Consider the following 17,707-nt stretch of genomic DNA (forward strand, 5'->3'; position numbering starts at 1 on the left):
AGACAGTACATGCAAGGAACTAGTCACATGTTCTGAGTTTAGTCAAATTATCTTTCTATTTTTTTAAAGTTATTCAAATACTTATCCGCATGTGAATAACGTGTATAGTTCCAAGAACCAAAACGAACCTTGCATTGAACCTTTTATGTGTCATTTAATTTTTTAACACATTGGTATTCATAGAGAATTGTTGATCTTTACTTTTCAGAACTTTCCACAATGCCTGCCTGTTCCATTGGCGTTTGCCCTTCGAAGACCCATAATAAATCTGAAGGTACTATAATGCATGTTTTCCCTAAGACAATAGATCAGATAAGAGAATGGGTCCGATACTGCGGATATCCACCGTCTGAGCTTGAAAGTAGAGTCCTAGAAGTCTTTGCGGACAAGAGGGGTGATCGATACCGCATCTGCAGCAGGCACTTTAGCTCAGACATGTACTCCACATCATTGCTAATAAAGAAGAACACACCGCGAGCGAGGCGAAAATTGCTCTCAACCGCTATTCCCACTCTATTCGTCCACATCCCTCCACTGGTGAGTCAAGTTTACGTATTTATCTCTCGGCCTTGCGGTAGTGTGTAGCATTAGCTAACAATAATTTCCCCATTTATGTATCCACTCAATATGAAGGCGGAAGATTCTCCATCCGTGTCGTTATTGCAGTCATCAGCCACTTCAAGCGCCTATCGGGTAATCTTACTTAGCTATTCTGCCACTGACTTGTTTTAGGCATGTAAATCAATAGTTTTAATTTATCGTGTGATTATTTTACCTAATGGTACACCCTTGTACTCGTCCTCTAGTCTTTGTTTTCAGTTATAATTATTGTTATCCAAAATAATGCAAGTACTGTCTTTCAGGGAGATGCTGAGGAGTCCAACGTATTGAGAACAACCGTTGATGTCACTCAGATGCTCGAGGTACATTTCCGGACAGTTCCATCGATGGAGATCATCAGATCTTGCATTCTTGTAGCGTGATTGTTACACACAATGTTTCTTTCGTTTTTAGCCATTGATATGTCCTTCTGTCGTCGCCCTCCTATGTGTCTTCTTTTTTCAATATTGTGTTCGTTACTAATGAAAGTCCTATGTTTCAGGGAGTCGATGGAGCATTAGTCCAAGAAGAAGGGGGAGCATGCAGTTACGGGTCGGCGCAACAGCTTGCAGAAGTGTGCACCGCAGTTACATCGTCCCTTGATGTTCTTATGCATTTCGAGGTATGGATACTGACAGTTCGATCAAGCGAAATCATATGACGTGATTACATCCGCTATACTTCCTTCTTTATTAACGCAAGTACTATGTTTCAGGGAGATGACGGAGCTTCTTCTACAAGAACATCACCCCTAGTAGTTGATGCAGATATCTGGGTGGTGACACTTCCAACGATCGAGCAAATCGAATCATATTTAGATATCCATTATTTATTTTAGACAACTGATCATTTGTGCAGGTCTATTTAGATGAGCCGTTGACGCCTGCACAAAGTGTATGTTCTTTTTAACAAAATAGAAAACCATACTAATGCAATTACTGTGTTTCAGGGAGTTACTGAAGCATCATCTTCAATAATATCATCAATGGAAGTCTATGAGGAGCCCGAGGTATGGATCTTGATAGTTCCATCTAACTAGATCAACAATGCGTGAATAATTGTCGTTTGAAAGTTCTACACAAAGTGTTCATTCGTGTTTTGCTATTGAGATGTACGTGGGTATTGGTCCCCAAGTACATTTTGTGTTTTCAATATTATTATACATACTAATGAAAGTTCTATGTTTCAGGGAGTCGATGGAGCGTCAGTGCGTGATGGATGTGCTTATCATGAAAATATAGTCGTTGCAGCGCAAGAGGAAGTGGAGACATGCACACACGAGTCGGAGCAACAGCGTCCCGATGTTGAAGTTCGAGGCAAGAAAGTTTCAAAGAAAAGAAAGCAAAAGAAGGTTAGTGTCCTGGTCACTATATTATGTTGTTTTTCACTGTTAATAGTTCAATACTGTAAGTTGTGTTTAAACTGAACATCCCTTTTCCAATCTGTCCTCTAGTTGCGAGTGGGTGTACGAACTAGATCTACACAGACAGTGAAGCGAACGAGAGATGTTGCTTGTCAAACCTTTTGGCAGGGACTTGAGACTGGAGATGCATCGTGCCAATGGGAAGAATATGAAGTGATTGACAACGGAGCTATACCACATCCAGCCATTGATAGTGAATGTCCTCCTGGTAGTTCGGATGCAGTCGGAGATCAATTCACAGAATCCACACCCGCAAAAACTAAGACCGCGAGAAAGTTGAAGAAATTGTTTTATTCACCCATCGCCGGAGAAGGAACAGATGTTGCAATGGAAGAGAATGAAGTGGACGACAATGAAACACCATCAATATCACTGAACATAGCGGAAGACGATATCAGAGATTCTACCTTTCATGTGAGTGACATGTCCTCAACGTTACAGGCCGAACCAGCTGGGATGCAGAGTGACAGTATAAGGAAAGAGGCCAAATTCATTGTATTCGATAGTTGTTTGATTGATATTATTATTCGGATAAAAAGTGGGCATTCGGTTGGTGGGGAAGTATGTGGGGAGCCATTGATTAATGTGACTCGTGCAATTCGAGGCACTAACCTTAAAATACATGCCACCTGTACAAAATATCATCCTTTCTCATGGTCTGCACAACCCATGCTGGGGCAACTGCCAGCAGGCAATCTACTTTGTGCAGCAGCTGCACTTTTTAGTGGTTCAAGTTTTAAAAAGTTAGAGTCTTTCTTTCAGTTTGTGGGAATCCATTTCATTGCGAAAACTCAGTTCTACAAATACCAAACCGATTATCTATTTCCAGCCATTAGCGAAGCTTGGAGAATGGAAAAAATGTCTATTGATAGTACATTCGCGGGCAAACGGTTCAGGCTAGCCGGTGATGGACAGTGCGACAGCCCAGGATTTTCAGCCAAGTACTGCACCTACCACTTTCAGGACATGGAAAGTAAGAAAATTGTGAGTTCGGTGGTCGTGCAGGTGTCACAAAGTACATCCTCAGTGGCCATGGAGAAAGTTGGCTTTGTAGCATCATTCCAAGAACTACAATCGCGGGGAATGGTGATCGACCTGATAGCCACGGACAGACACGTTTCAATTGCCAAGACAATGAGAGAAGAGTACAAAAATATAAATCACCAATTTGACGTTTGGCATCTTGCAAAAAAAATCAATAAAAAAATGTCGGCTGCTGGTAAAAAAAAGATATGCAAGGTATTTCACAGTGGTCCAAGTCAATCAGCAACCATCTTTGGTGGAGCTCAAAAACATGTGGAGGGTCGTTGGAAATTCTACTGGAAAAATGGCGGTCAGTAATGTTACACTGTAGCAACGTTCACCGCTGGACCACAAACCAACATTTCCACAATTGTGAACATGGCCATTTGTCCACAGAGGAGGCACGGAAGAAGAAGTGGTTGATTCCTTCATCACCCACTCACAAAGCCATTGAAAAGATTGTATTTGATAAAACTATAACAAGAGATTTGAGGGGACTCACGGAATTCTGGCACACAGGAGATTTGGAGGTGTTCCACAATATGTGCCTAAAGTACAGGCCAAAACGATTGCATTTTGGCATGGAGGGCATGATAAATCGGACTCTTCTAGCGGTCTTGGCACATAACCATAATGTTGGCCGTCAACAAAGTAGGACGACCGGAACTTTAGGGACGCTTCGCTACAATAAGGCCTTCACAAAAAGAAGTAAACAATGGGTTATCAAACCAGTGTTTGAGGATATGCAATATGACTTTATTGAGAGACTTATTGTTGATGTCCTAGATAGGCACATACATGGAGTTGTGAACGAACCTGTGCAGGGGACAACTGCATTGCCACCCAACATTGCCTCTGTTCCATGTCCACCTAAAGAAGAGCTCATTGAGAAATACACATCACGGTTTAAATGATTGTAATTTGATTGTCTGTTCTCTCGAGTCTCCTCATGTCGCAGGCCCATTGAATATGTGTAGCTATGTATTGTGTAAATAAAAGTGATTGCTCTGTGAGTCCTGTGAGATGGCCTTGCACTGAATGTAGCTAACTAGGAATGTGTGCTCGTTCAGAGTGAAGGTCAGCTGCTTTGATTATTTTCTCGGGTGCCGGAATGGCCCACGACTCAGTATTGTTATTTGACCTTGACAGGCCGGGACCATCCCGAAAGACTTCTTTTTGGGGGTGTGGGGCAATAACGTAAGAAACGATAATGAATATAATTTCAGAAACGAAAGCCATTTAATGTTCGTTCATTAGAAGAAATAACGTCGGCATAGAAGGAGTGGTATTTCGGGGCTGCCCTACGCACAGACACAATGGAAAATGCAAATATAATGTAAGTAACTCTTTAGATGAGTTTATACCGCAATTTAATTACTATACAGTAGCTTTAAAGACGGGTTAAGTTGTACTTGTTCGTTCTATGTGGCATATTGTTTTGTACCACGCACTCCTTTTACGGAAGCACCTCAAAACCTTCCTCTTTGCTTCTGCTTTCTCTCTCCCTCTCCCCTGCTACAACTGGTCCACTGTCTGCGACCTCGGTCCTGGGCCCTTCCACTCTCCACCTGCACTGCCTCCCTGTCAACCCCTGCACTGGGGGACTGTCTCAGTATCCTACAGCCCCCCCTTGACGTATAATACCCAGTTGCACTGTCCTAGCTATGAAATAATTTCCCGACCTAATATATAAAATGAATAATTTTAATAAAGATCTGATGGTGAGACTAATTTCATTTTTTATGTTTTTAAAACAGGTACATCCTTCATTATTGTATGTGTCACGAGTACCAGACACCGGCGGATGGCTTTTATAACCGCCAGTTGCTTCTCCGCATGAACAACGTTGGCACCCTGACCATTTTATGGGACGATCGCCAAGTACAAGTATGCCCTTACGCGGTACTAACGGCTAGATGCAACATACAGACCGTTGTGGTGGCCTAGTGCCTCGTTGTTGGAACAGCCATGCGATTATCAGTGCGACCGAAGAGCTTATTTTATCATAAACCAACACCTTGTGTACTGCACACGAACAACGCTTGCCTCAAGACGAACTATTTTGGATCGAGAGCAAAGAAAAATGCAAATCGCAGAATATTCTCTAAACATTTGATGTCCAATAAATGTACTTTGCCAAATGGACAATCTTGCCGTTTGCTTTTAAACCACAGTTTCATATTCCGAATTGTGGCGCTGTATTGTGAGATGATCTAAGACCCTGTGTACAGCAAAGGAACATCGCGTGCCTCAAAACGAACTTTTTGGAACGTGAGCAAATAAAAATGCAAATCGCTGAATATTCTCTAAACATTTGATGTCAAAAAAATGTACTTTACCAAATTTACAATCTTGCGGTTTGATTTAAAAGTACAGTTTCATATTCCCAATTGTGGCGCGCTGTGTTGTGAGCTGATCTGTGTTGGTTTCCGGGTTCTGTGTGTAGTCGCGTAGAAGACGCCTGGGCGCGTTTGCCTACGCAGCACAGTCACGTCACGGATAGCGGCGGGGAATCTGAATGTTTTGATAAAGTCTGTTTCAGGGGCGGGGGATTTGATTTAGTGCCGCAAAAGCAGGTGAGCCAGGGCGATGGGGGGAAATGATAGGATTATCAGAAAATGGCGGCTGATTTCGAGTGCGTTAATGGACGAAAAGTCGGGTAAGGTCCATAGGAAAGTTTTCTATGATCTACCGATTTATGCTTAAAAACACATGGCCGAACCGTAGGGACAATAAAAAAAAAGTCCCGGAACTATCCTTTAAGCCCTTAACTCGGGTGGCGTAGCTTTTCCCGAGGCGGAGTCCAGCAATGCTCCAATAAATTGAAGCTAATGAGAAGGTGTCAAGTGGTACTTCTACAAGTTCAGGGTGAAGCCCAGCTTGGGGAGGAAGTGGCAGGTGCGACTGGGAGCACTCTGGGACTGTTCCGGAGAACAAGCTCTGATGAACCAGTCATTCAGGAAAGGGTAGATGTGTATTTGCTCCCTCCTTAGGTTTGCTGCTACCACTCCCATAAGCTTGGTGAAGACCCTCTGGGTTGAGGTGAGCCCAAATGGCAGAACCAGAAATTGATAATGAGAACCACCAACCGCAAATCAGAGGTACTTTGTGCTTCTGATGTATGGGCACATTAAAGTAAAAATCCTGAAGGTTCAATGACACCAACCAGCCCTCGAGTCGCAGGGCCTGAAGGATCTGCAAAAGTTACCATCTTGAACTTGTCCTTCCCTGAGGATCTTGCAACTTTAAACAATGTTCAACCAACGAAGATTTCTTCTTCTTCCTCTGAGTAATAATTTCCACTTCATTAAATAGCACCAATGACATTGCGGGTCACAATCTTTGCCATGACTTATAAATGTCAAAGAAGGAATACAGTTCCTTGTCAGACGCAAAGAAACACCACTTCGGGCAAGGTAAAAGAAACAGAGCTTCTTGGTAGCACTTCTGAAGTTTCTTTATAGCTTTATGAATCACAGTGTAGATCTCTGTTAGTATAAACAGTTTATATCTTTGTCAAGATGAACAGTGTATATCTTTGTAAGGGATGACTTCCCAGCCCCACTGATTTCACGTGGATGACTCTCATACCAGGGTAACTTCTGGAAGAATTCACCATGTGGGTCTACTGGCCTGCCCCATAGTGTTTCACATTCAACTGGGCTTCTGAAGTTTTAAATCTACGGACAACCATAAATTGGGGGTTAGCAGCTTCCCAGAAAAGACAACATTCACATCAGGATTTCTTAACACCTTCATATAGGCAAGGCACTATTCCTCTGAACATTCACCTTTCAGAAGGGTAGCCTCTTTGTCACTTGTCTTTCTTCCACATTAATATTTACCACAGTTTAAACAGTTTTTACTTTTGTGACTTTGAACATATTTTCAGAAAGGACCTCAACACCTCCAAGTAAACAGGACACGCTTCCTTTGAACATTCACCCTTTAGAAGGGCAGCTTCTTTGCCATTCCTGTTTTTCTGCCACATCATCAGCCAACGTGCCCTTATGGATGTACTTCTATCCCTCTTTCCTATGGCTTCGGCAATGTGAGTTACACCAACCTTTAGGGAATAATCACCATCAACAGGCTTCACCTTGTTATAGCCTTGCATTCACCTCTTTGCTTCCTGCCATTCACAGTAGCTTAACTGTATGCCGTGTGTTAGTCCTTTGGCTTTAAACAATGTTTGGCCAGCTCTTGGCTCTGCCAATACTTGTATCTCTCTTGGCCTTGGCCAATGCTTGCACCACTCTTTGGCTTTGGGAAACAATTGTTTCACCAATGGCCTGGGCAATGCATGTTTCTTAAATTCACAATTAGTAATGTTCAGTCACTTAACTTTCAGTGTAACATTGTTTTCAACTACTTCACAATTGATTCTTGGGTTAACCATTAACCTTTACCTCAAAATCACTTTTAGGCTAACACAACCAGTCTTTCTTCTGTTTTCAGAGGTTTTGGTGTTCAATTAACATGTTTCACAGCATTTTACTCTTACGCGAGAGAACTGAATGAGGTTCACTTATATGCAAGTGCTACTTTCAGACATCTCACTGTCTAACAATCAACATTCGGTTCAATATAGCTTTCAGTGGTACGCGAATGATTCTGCTTAGACACTGTTGCCTGCCTTTGTACGCACTACAGATCAGAATGCTCAGCAACACTCAACGGCTTCTGTCTTGCTCCCTTCGCTTTCTGCTGGGCTTGGACTGCATATGGCCGCCCCTTCTCGATAAAGATATCTTCGGTCCTGCCACGCAGTCAAGGAGCGCCTCGTGCCCATGGGACGTTCGGCTGCATAACTCTCTCCAGCTACCGCCTCCGGCATGCTTCCTGCTGTGCAATCTCTGCAATTAGGGTCACATGTGGAAAAGCATTCTTCTTTCACGCCTTTCGCTGTGCACCCTCTGCACTTCAGATTTAGGGGAAACAGGACCCTCTCAGGAAAGGCATCTGAAATCTGCTAAGTCAAAGTCCCGGTGTCCCTTTTCACCCACTTCTGCGTGGATTGCCAACACTGTGTTCTGCTTCTGCTGTGACCACTCCATCTACAGCTCCATCTCCTAATGGCCTGCACCGGAGGGGGCCTTTTGTGCCTCTCAGCTTCTGTGGGCCTTTATGCTTAACAGGCTAACTATTCCTGCAAAATTGCCCTTGAGCCTTCTTCCTCATCCCAGTACTAAGGGATTATGGGACTTGTAGACCAGACCAACAAAATTAAGTTTTCTTGTCAGCCTTCTATTTTTAAAGGCAGTTTTATTTCTCTTAAATACAGTCAAGGAAAAGTTACAAGAGTTTACTTTAAAAGGAGAAGGCAGTTTATTTAAACCATTATTTATAGGTTTCCAGTCACTGTATCTCTGGGAGTAAGGGGGATTTGTAACCTTAGAAGTCTCAAATGTTGTTTCCTTCCTTGGGGGATTTAAATATGTCACACCAGCTTTACCCACATTCACAGAATTAATGTACGGTTCAGACACATCATAACGACAATAAGCCATTGCATGTCTTGGTACCTTTAAAAGTGCATTTAAAAAGTTATTCACTTTTAAAGATAAATGCTGCGTCTCATCCCACAGGATCTCCTCACCACCCTGAGCCTCGTCTCCTCCCTTGTGGCCCTCCCGTAGTACCCCACCTCCAAGGTCAGGATCAGAGGTTTCTGCCTTTACCTGGTGACGGGAAAAAATGTGAGCACAGTAAAATGTGTACAAAATAATAAGAAGCAGTAGATGTGTTGCATGCGATTGGGGGCGAGGAGGAGGTTAGACTGGATGGGCTGGAGTGTTTATTCCCAAATCTGTGGGATGGTTTTACACAAACTAATGGTCCGCCTTTAGTGAGGTAATTTATACCGGCTCCATCTCACCCATTGGTTTGATCTCAACTATTAAGTGTTAATGCGAATGGCAAAGGACAGTCTGAGGACATGTGAATGTTGTTGCAGGTAGAGGCGTTGACCCCTCGTCTTGAATATCCTATTTTAATCTGTGCCAACCTTTTTCATATTCTACAAAGTGTTATCTTGATAATGGATCAGGTTGAGGAGGGTAAACAACCTATATCGAATATAATGTTCAAAGCCGACTTTGTTATTGATTTTATCATGGCACATGAGGTGGAACTCTTGAGGGGCTATGCTTATCGGAATGCCCTAATGTTGAAATAAACATTTGGAAATCAGAGTCGCAACTATTTGGCTGCTTGCTAAAGAGCAGTACTTGCATGATGTGCCCGTGAACGGTGACAACTTTGAGAGTGCAAAATCTTTGCTGTCAAATGCCAGGGTAAGATCTGAGAATATTGATGAATGGCAAGCAGCCACTATTGAAGATAGTAATGTGCAACATGCTGTGGAGGGTTATTGGCCATGGTTGCCCAAAGTATTTAGATCAAATTTTTTGAGTGCAGCAAGTTGTACCTAAGAATGTATCCTTACTCATTTCAGGGCCTCATCCCAATCTTGTGATAAAGATGAATTGCTTGTACATATAGATTTGTTCTCAAATTTGCTTTTGCAGGAAACCTGGGTGGTTTACTTCCCTGGAATGTCACTCAAGAGTCTCCATTCTTGGCCTTGCTGTAAAGGGACCTGTTGGACGTCCGAAAGGTGGACCTATAATTTCGGTGCGCAATATATGGAAAATGTGTAAAATTAATCTTAAATCTAATGTGGTATTAGCAGGCTTTTTAACATCAACCCATGAAAAGCTAAGAGATCTTTTGGTTATTAATGCATACGATCCCCAGGGATGGCAATGCACAAAGCCAATCTAGATGACATTTTAGATATTTTCAATATTCATACAGCATTTTCGCCAATATTTATTGGTCATTATAATGCTCTCATCCCGGGAGATACAGAAATGCTTGAATAAGATGCTTGTTCTGCACCCACAACTAAAGAACACTTCAATTTGAAAGGCCTTTCCTGGCGTTCTGCGCTCTATCAGCATGGATTCCAGATGCTGAATGTTTGCTTTCCAGGTGACTTTCCTTGTGGATGCACAGGATTTGGACACAAATCCGCAAGTACAATTGATTATATTTTTGCAAACTCAGTTGGTATAAATATGGTAATTGACATGGCCATTATCTATAGAGATGAGTGTGATCAAAAGCCACTCTGAATGGAGTTAAATGATTCTCCTGGCCCAATTAGTTTTGGGACTATAGGCAAGATGAAAGTAAATGGAGGAGCTAATAGGTTAACCCAGAACGTGCCTAGCATTGAGAAGGCTAATTTATTTGCCTCTGGTGTATCAAGTAATGTTGAGGATTATGTTTAAACAGTAGTATATATCCCCTAGCAAAACTATTGATGCCTTTGCAGATTCTGTAAAGGCAGTCAGTACACATGTAACAATTTGTAAGTGTGAGAGAGAGGGGCATGAAGTCATAACTAATAATAATACTCGCACGAGGCCTTTTGATTTGACAGTTCAAGATGAGTAGAGACTGCTTAAGCGGGAGATCGATAAAGTCCATAATATGGCAGGGGGTGTTCAATCTAGACAGATCAGCATATATGGAAGACAAAGATCTCAAACAGTGTGACCAGAGGTGGCTGCGATGGTATTTTAAAAAACATGATAAAGCGGTTAAGCTACAAATGGCTAGTTGTACTGTTAATAATAGATCCTTTTGTTGATTGGTAAATGCAGGAAATTAGTAATTAGAAATTGAGTGGCAGCTACCGATTGGGTGTTCCATATTGGTCTAACTTTGGGCGCATTGATGGATTCAGTGATGTATATTAATCCCTGCAGTGCTATATGATGATGTAAAATTACCCTAATGCATCTGGTGAAGATTATTAAAATCGCCCAAAAATTCACAAGCGGTTGGTCCGGACGGGACCTGCAACATCTTAGTAAGTGAAGATGAATACGATGCTGTGGGCAAAAGCATTGCTTTATATCAAGCTATTAGCTCCATTGGTATTATTCCACTGTCATTGAGGGACAGTTTGATTGTCCCATTTTTAAGAAGGGGTGCAAGCAAGATACAAGGAACTAGTGTATACTGCCAATGATTGATATCCCTTCTAAAAGCCTTGCAAGGACCTTATTACAAGATTTGAGAATTTGGATGACTTTGGTTGATGCTCTCGCATTTAATCAAACTGGTTTTCACCCAATGTCGAGCACATTAGATAACCTGGGAATCCGTGTTAACATTGTCCAACATGCTTGGACTTGCCGTAAGCAGACAATTTATGCTGCTTATATATATTTAAAGCAGCATTTGACACCATAATTGGAGAACGCTTATGGCAAAAGCTAAAGGCTTGGAATATACCACCATATCTACTGCACATAAGAACTATGCTGTCAGGATCACATTGGTTGGAGTGGGGAGGGTGTCCGAGTCAATCCCTCCATGTAGGGGGGTGAGGCAGGGATGCATTCAGGCCCTCACTGTATTCAATCTGTATTTAGCACTTGTGTACTCAAAAACAATGCAATTGCTGGGGCTTTAAGTAAGTTTGTTGGGAATCAGGGCAGTATCATGTAAAAATCTATTTTGACAATTTATAGAGCCAAATCGCTTGCCCATTTGACCTATGGAGCTGAAGTGTGGGTGTGGAATTATGGGGATAAGTTGGAGAAACTGGAGGGTACGTTCTTAAGATCTTTGTTACGATTACCTACATCCCTCCCTTTGCAATTCCTTAGATTGGAGTTTGATCTGTATTCTATCTCTTCAATGGTATGACTGAAAAGAGGTATGTTTCACAGGAAGCTTCTTTGTGCTGAGGCAGGCACCTTGTTACACTGGCTGGTTCAGTCTTACTTGAACACGTCAACATTTGTACAGGTATCGACCAGGAAACAGATATTTTTGAATCATGAAAAATTGTATTGGATGTTCACCCAGTAATATAGTCAATGTACTAAACTGGTCTATAAGCAGTGGTCAAGTTAGCCACGAAAGTAAACAGTGGGGAATATTTGTACTATTACTTATATATAAGTTCTGTGCCTAGATACATTACAGCATTTTCAACAAACTATACTATTCAATCCTATTTAAACATAACATTTAATATGGTGCCCTCTTTAGAGATTACAGGGGCTAGGTTGGGGATTCCTTGTACTGGGAGGATATTTAGATTGTCTGGGGAACATACTATTGAGACTTTGAGGCATCTACTCATGAGAAGTGAAAGTTAGTGCATTTAATTGATTTTAACTGAAGATGGGATATGGGATTACTGTATGGAAGGGCATGAAATTAATCTATTCTATCTAAAGTTTTGGGATGTCATTTTAACGGTACTTGATATTATAAGATTTTTTATTGTACGATTATGAGAAAGTGTCATGTGTTTGTGAATGTGATGTATATGGTTCTGTACAAAGTCATTTTTATTGATTGTAGTAAATTAGAGCGAAACAGAGCGAGATAGAGAGGGATAGCGGGGGGAGAGACAGAGCATGAAAGAGAGAAAGAAAGGAAAGAAAGGAAAGAAGGAAGGAAGGAAGGAAGGAAGGAAGGAAGGAAGGAAGGAAGGAAGGAAGGAAGGAAGGAAGGAAGGAAGGAAGGAAGGAAGGAAGGAAGGAAGGAAGGAAGGAAGGAAGGAAGGAAGGAAGGAAGGAAGGAAGGAAGGAAGGAAGGAAGGAAAGAAAGAAAGAAAAGGAGAGAGAGGGAGAAAGAGATTGAACAAGAGAGAGGTTACGGGTTAGAAGGGCATGTATGGCCAAGTATAATATAAAGTGGAGCAGGGGAGAATGGTGAACCCAGGAACTAACAAGGAGGATCCCTGGAAGGGTAGAGTAATGGCATGTGGCGAAGGGTCGAAGAGTAGTGAACAAAAAATGTGTCCGCGGAAACGAAACTAAAGTTCAGGAGGTGTCCGGCAACAAGACAGGGAGAGGGACCCCTAAATTCGGAATCACAGATCAAATCATACAGAAAAGAAAATCATTGAAAAACATGAATATTTTATTTAAATTTTTAAATTTCATTTATTTAAAACGTACATATTAAATCTTATTTCGAGCTCATATCTAAATAGCAGCATTTTGTTAATGAATAAAGTGCATAGTCAAATAAAGTGCTAGTATAAAGCAAGACTGAAAATTCAGTCAGTACTGGCTTCATGTTGCCAAGCTGTCTGGACATCAAACCGGTTGACGGGGATCAGAGGCTATGGCCACATTTAACAATATAAGGAAAACCACAAATATATAAACAAGGCAATAATGGTTCCTTCTAACACATAGGCTAAAAAGGGGTGCCGTACGTCGACTACTGTGCTGTCATGACCTACTATATACACTAGGTCTGGCATATAAACAGGAAGTAGTTTCGATGGTGCAGAGGATCTAAGCTGTTTCACGGTTGATGCCCATCTTCTTCAGGACGGCACACTCCCGTTAGAATATTTGCCACTTAGAAATTGATATATAAAATATATATATAGGGCAATAATGCATACAGGTGTGAAGAGTTATGCAAGCTAAGTCCATAGTTTTGCCTGAAACATCAAACCAAAAAAACAAAAGAAAAAACAATCAGACAAAACCAAGAATAAATTGTATAACCAACTGCAAAACTAAGTCAAATGAACAAAAACATGAAATGTATTAATAAAATGATCTGTGACTAAAGAACAAGATGCCCGCCTCCCTCTAGGATTGTCTGGAAAAACACCCTCCATACTTGGGAAAGGGAGAAAAAAGGTTTGACAATTGAGTTATCGAATTTACCATCATCTCAACCTTAAAGTTGGTCGCTTGTTCCCGAATGTGAATCCTGGGAAATGTATGTAGACCAGTGAGGCAAGCTCTCTATCAAGTAGAACTGCAAAACAACCAAAAGCAGGGACATGTTATAATAAAGGAGGGATAGTGAATAACTAATAACCACTCCAACAGAGCAGGGATGTACACCGAACGGCAGTCCTTCCCAATAAGGCGGTGAAAACAAAAAATAAAAAGTAAAAAATAATACTGCTCACCTGAAAAGGCGAACAGAACAATAAAGTTCAGTCACAGAACTCAAAAATGAGATTGTCACGGTCGACAATTCGCAATTGGGCATCTGGAAAGTTGTATCCTACCAAAGTGTGGTAATGTTCAATGTGGTATAATAAGCACGCCAAAAGCTGTAATAACACAAATAGACGAACCGTGTAAACAGCCGGTATTAGAGGTCACTATGCGATTAATACTTGTTGTGCAAAAGAATGCGTACACCCGCCACGTTGTGATTGAATAGTGTTCCCCGATGTAGAGAAATTTGGTTGAAACAATAGGAACACTGCAATGACCAAGGGAATTACAATGTGTAGAAAATCTAATTTTAATGTGTAATTCAAAAAAGCGGCAACCAATGTGCAAATTGCAAGATGATAACGGGCGTCTCAGCGTGTAGCCGAGATCAAGTTGATTCAAGGCAGGCGTGGCTGCCGGTAAGTGCAAATAGCAAAATGCCACTGCAGCTGCACCTGAGACCCGGCATGTGAATGAACGCCTAAATTAGCACTCAACCCGCCTTCCAGTGTCCTGGTTCGCGGCAGCGCCTGTATGCCTGCCAAATGCCGCACCTGAGACCCGGCGTCTAAATGAACGCCTAAATTAGCATTCGAACCGGCCTGCCAATGCCCAGGTTCGCAATGAGCGGCGGTACGCCTGCCAAATGCGAAGGAAACACCCCCAGCATCCCAAGTCATCTTAAATCTGTGCATGCATAATCCCCAGTGCAAACGCTGCATTAGGGCTTGAATGGATCTCCCGCGAGACATCAGCGGGACAGATTTAAATACCCAAATCGGCAGGACTTGGCGTGCCGCGTCATACGTTTCAAAGAAATTACATGTTTACCGACACAAAGTACACCAATGCCGGACGCAGTAAGTCACCAGCTGGCTACAATAAAAAAGCCATGTCTAGTGCTGCATGATCTTGGGTCGCAGCCCGAATTAAACAAAATAAACAAAATAGAATAAGTTGATTGCATCACCCGTTCAGGATACACAGGTCGAACTACAAGCAATAAAAGAATGAACCCGACGCATAAAGAAAAAACAATCACATATACTAAAATAAATAATGAGCGGCCCGACCCGCAGAACACCATGTGTCTGAGAATATAAATAATTAAAGTCTCTCATTTACAAATTGCTGGAAAGATGGGACCGTTCCAAAATAAAGTTATCTCTAATCCGCGGAGATAGTAAAACAGAAATACAGAAAAGGAACAAAGACAACAACAATGAATGTGTCAAAAAAAATATGAAATAAAGCACAATTAATTCATACTAAAAATGAGATTGGAGTCAAGGTTATCTAGACTACAGAAGCAATTCATCTAACTTTAAGCAAATGTGGGAGTGATGGCAGCCCACTCTTCCTGTGAATTCTGACCTACTGTATGACTTTGGGTGTTATAAACCCACCAGTTTTCTCGAGTGGACAGTCTATTGGCAGAGGTGTGGGAATCAAAGCCTCTTACTTGTTCTATGGCCCATCAGCGTAAGTCATTACAAACGTGATGATGTTCTGAGAGATTAAGTGCAAGGGGAGAAGTGAGGTTGCATGTGCGAATCCTAGACTTGTGTTCAGAAATTCTGTGTTAGACAGGTCTAGATATCTTGCCAATATAGTTCTTATCGCAGGGACATGTAATCGCATATATGACATTCTTGGAGTTACATGTTGTATGTTCCAGAGGGTTCCATACCCTGTTAATATTCACAGTGGTGGTAGCTTTGGTTGACCCACAGTGGCAATAATACCCACATGGAAAGTGGCCATGCACTTTGTTCATATCCCACATCTCAGTGATGGTTCTAGGTCCTGTTGTCCTGTTGGAAGAGAGGACCTGTCGGCTTTTGAAAGCCAGTTCTTGAGGTTTTTACCTTTTCTAAAAGCAAACATGGGGAGAGCCAGATCTGAATGGTTCAACTGTAGAAAATGCCAATGCTTGCTGATTCCTTTCTTAATGGCTGAGTGATGGGTATTATAAGTCATTTCACAAACCATTCTGGACTGGTTAGATTTATCACAAATGTTCTTAGCTAGGAGGATCTCTCGATGCTGATGGCGTGCCCTCTTACGAGATTGGCGCAATACATGACGTGGATATCCTTGGTACACAAGTCTGCTTTCAATAATGTCTGCCTGTTTGGCAAAGTCTTTTTTGTCCGTACAATTGCGCCTTGCCCTTAAAAATTGGCCATAGGGAATGCTGACTCTTAGAGATTGGGGGTGAAAACTTTCAAAGTGGAGGCTGGTATTTCTGTCCATGGGCTTACGATATTAATCCACTGCAATAGCCCCATCCTTAATCTTCAGCAGAAGGTCCAGAAAGGGTATTGACATATTGTCAACAGTCATGGTGAAGCGCAGATGGTGGTTCAACGAATTCATCCATGTAAGAAAAGTTTCATGATTACCCGAAGTTCTGTCCCAGATTATCATAATGTCATCTATATATCTACGGTAGAAGATAATAGATTGAAGGTAAAGATTGGATTCATCAAAGATGGAAACCTTCGCAAAAGCCCACATAAATAGTGTAGCATAGTTTGGAGCAAATGAGGCTCCCATGGCGGTACCTTTAATTTGTAAAAAGAAATCCTCCTTGAATCGGAAATAGTTCTTTGTAAGTACAATTTCTAAAACGTCAATGAGAAATTCACAAGGCAACTGATGTGGGTCGCTTTGCATGTCCAAAAAGAATTTTATGATGGGAAGAGATTGTGACTGTGGAATGTTGGAATATAAAGACTCCACGTCTAGAGTGATGAATAAATTGGTAGCAGTGTTGAACAGTAAGCCCTCTAAATGAACAATGGCATCCGTGGTGTCTGCCAAATAGGTGGGGGTGTCGGCAGCAAGTGGTTTGAGAAAGAAATTGAGATACTTGCCCAAGGGCTCTAAAATAGAGCCGCATAAAGACACTATAGGTCTCCCTGGTGGGTTCAATCTATCCTTATGGATTTTAGGAAGGATGTAAAAGAGCAGAGTTTTAGTGCCTTTAATAGTAAGATATTGAAATTCCGTAGGGCTCAAAATGTTAATATCACGTGCCCGTGTAGCCAGGGCAAGGATCTCGCCCCGTATGCTGTCTGTCGGGTCTCCTCTAAGTTTGAAATAGAAAGAGGTGTTATTTAATTGCCTCATCACTTCGGAGTCATAGTAGGTGGAATCACAAACAACCACTCCTCCCCCCTTATTGGCCTGCTTAATAATGATAGAGGGATCTTCTTTGAGTTTTTTGAGACAATCCCATTCCCGCTTAGAGAAGTTATATGACCTGTTGTGTTTGGCATCAATAGGAATAGCAAAGATGGAATGGAAATCACGGAGTACTGACCGTTCAAAAATAACAGTTTCAGGAGAAACCATTTGAGAAGTCGGTGTGAATGTAGACTTCAAATGGAATGGAGTATTATCCTCTTCTGCTATCTCAGAATTACTTTAACCGAAATAATCTTTTAAGCAAACGTTTCGGAAAAAATTCCGAAGCTCTATTTCTAGGTCCATCTGGGTGGGGTTTTTCATGGGAATAAATGAAAAACCCTTTCCTAAGATTTCAGTTTCCTGTGTAGAAAGTATGCGTTTGGAGATGTTATAGACGGCTGGAAAATGAATGTCAGAGGTGTTCAGCGCTGATACGCCTTCCTCCTGGTTTGGAATA

General features: G+C 41.7%; 1 protein-coding gene across 6 annotated transcripts in view; it reads right to left on the bottom strand.

Annotated features, from left to right (window-relative positions):
- EFCAB7 (EF-hand calcium binding domain 7) overlaps window positions 1-17,707 on the bottom strand; it is a 1,178,320-nt gene that overhangs the window by 365,748 nt on the left and 794,865 nt on the right. The gene's annotated exons all lie outside the window — the stretch shown is intronic.

Source organism: Ambystoma mexicanum, chromosome 1q, assembly GCF_040938575.1.
Source record: "Ambystoma mexicanum isolate Mex_15411 chromosome 1q, UKY_AmexF1_1, whole genome shotgun sequence".
Classification (NCBI taxonomy): domain Eukaryota; kingdom Metazoa; phylum Chordata; class Amphibia; order Caudata; family Ambystomatidae; genus Ambystoma; species Ambystoma mexicanum.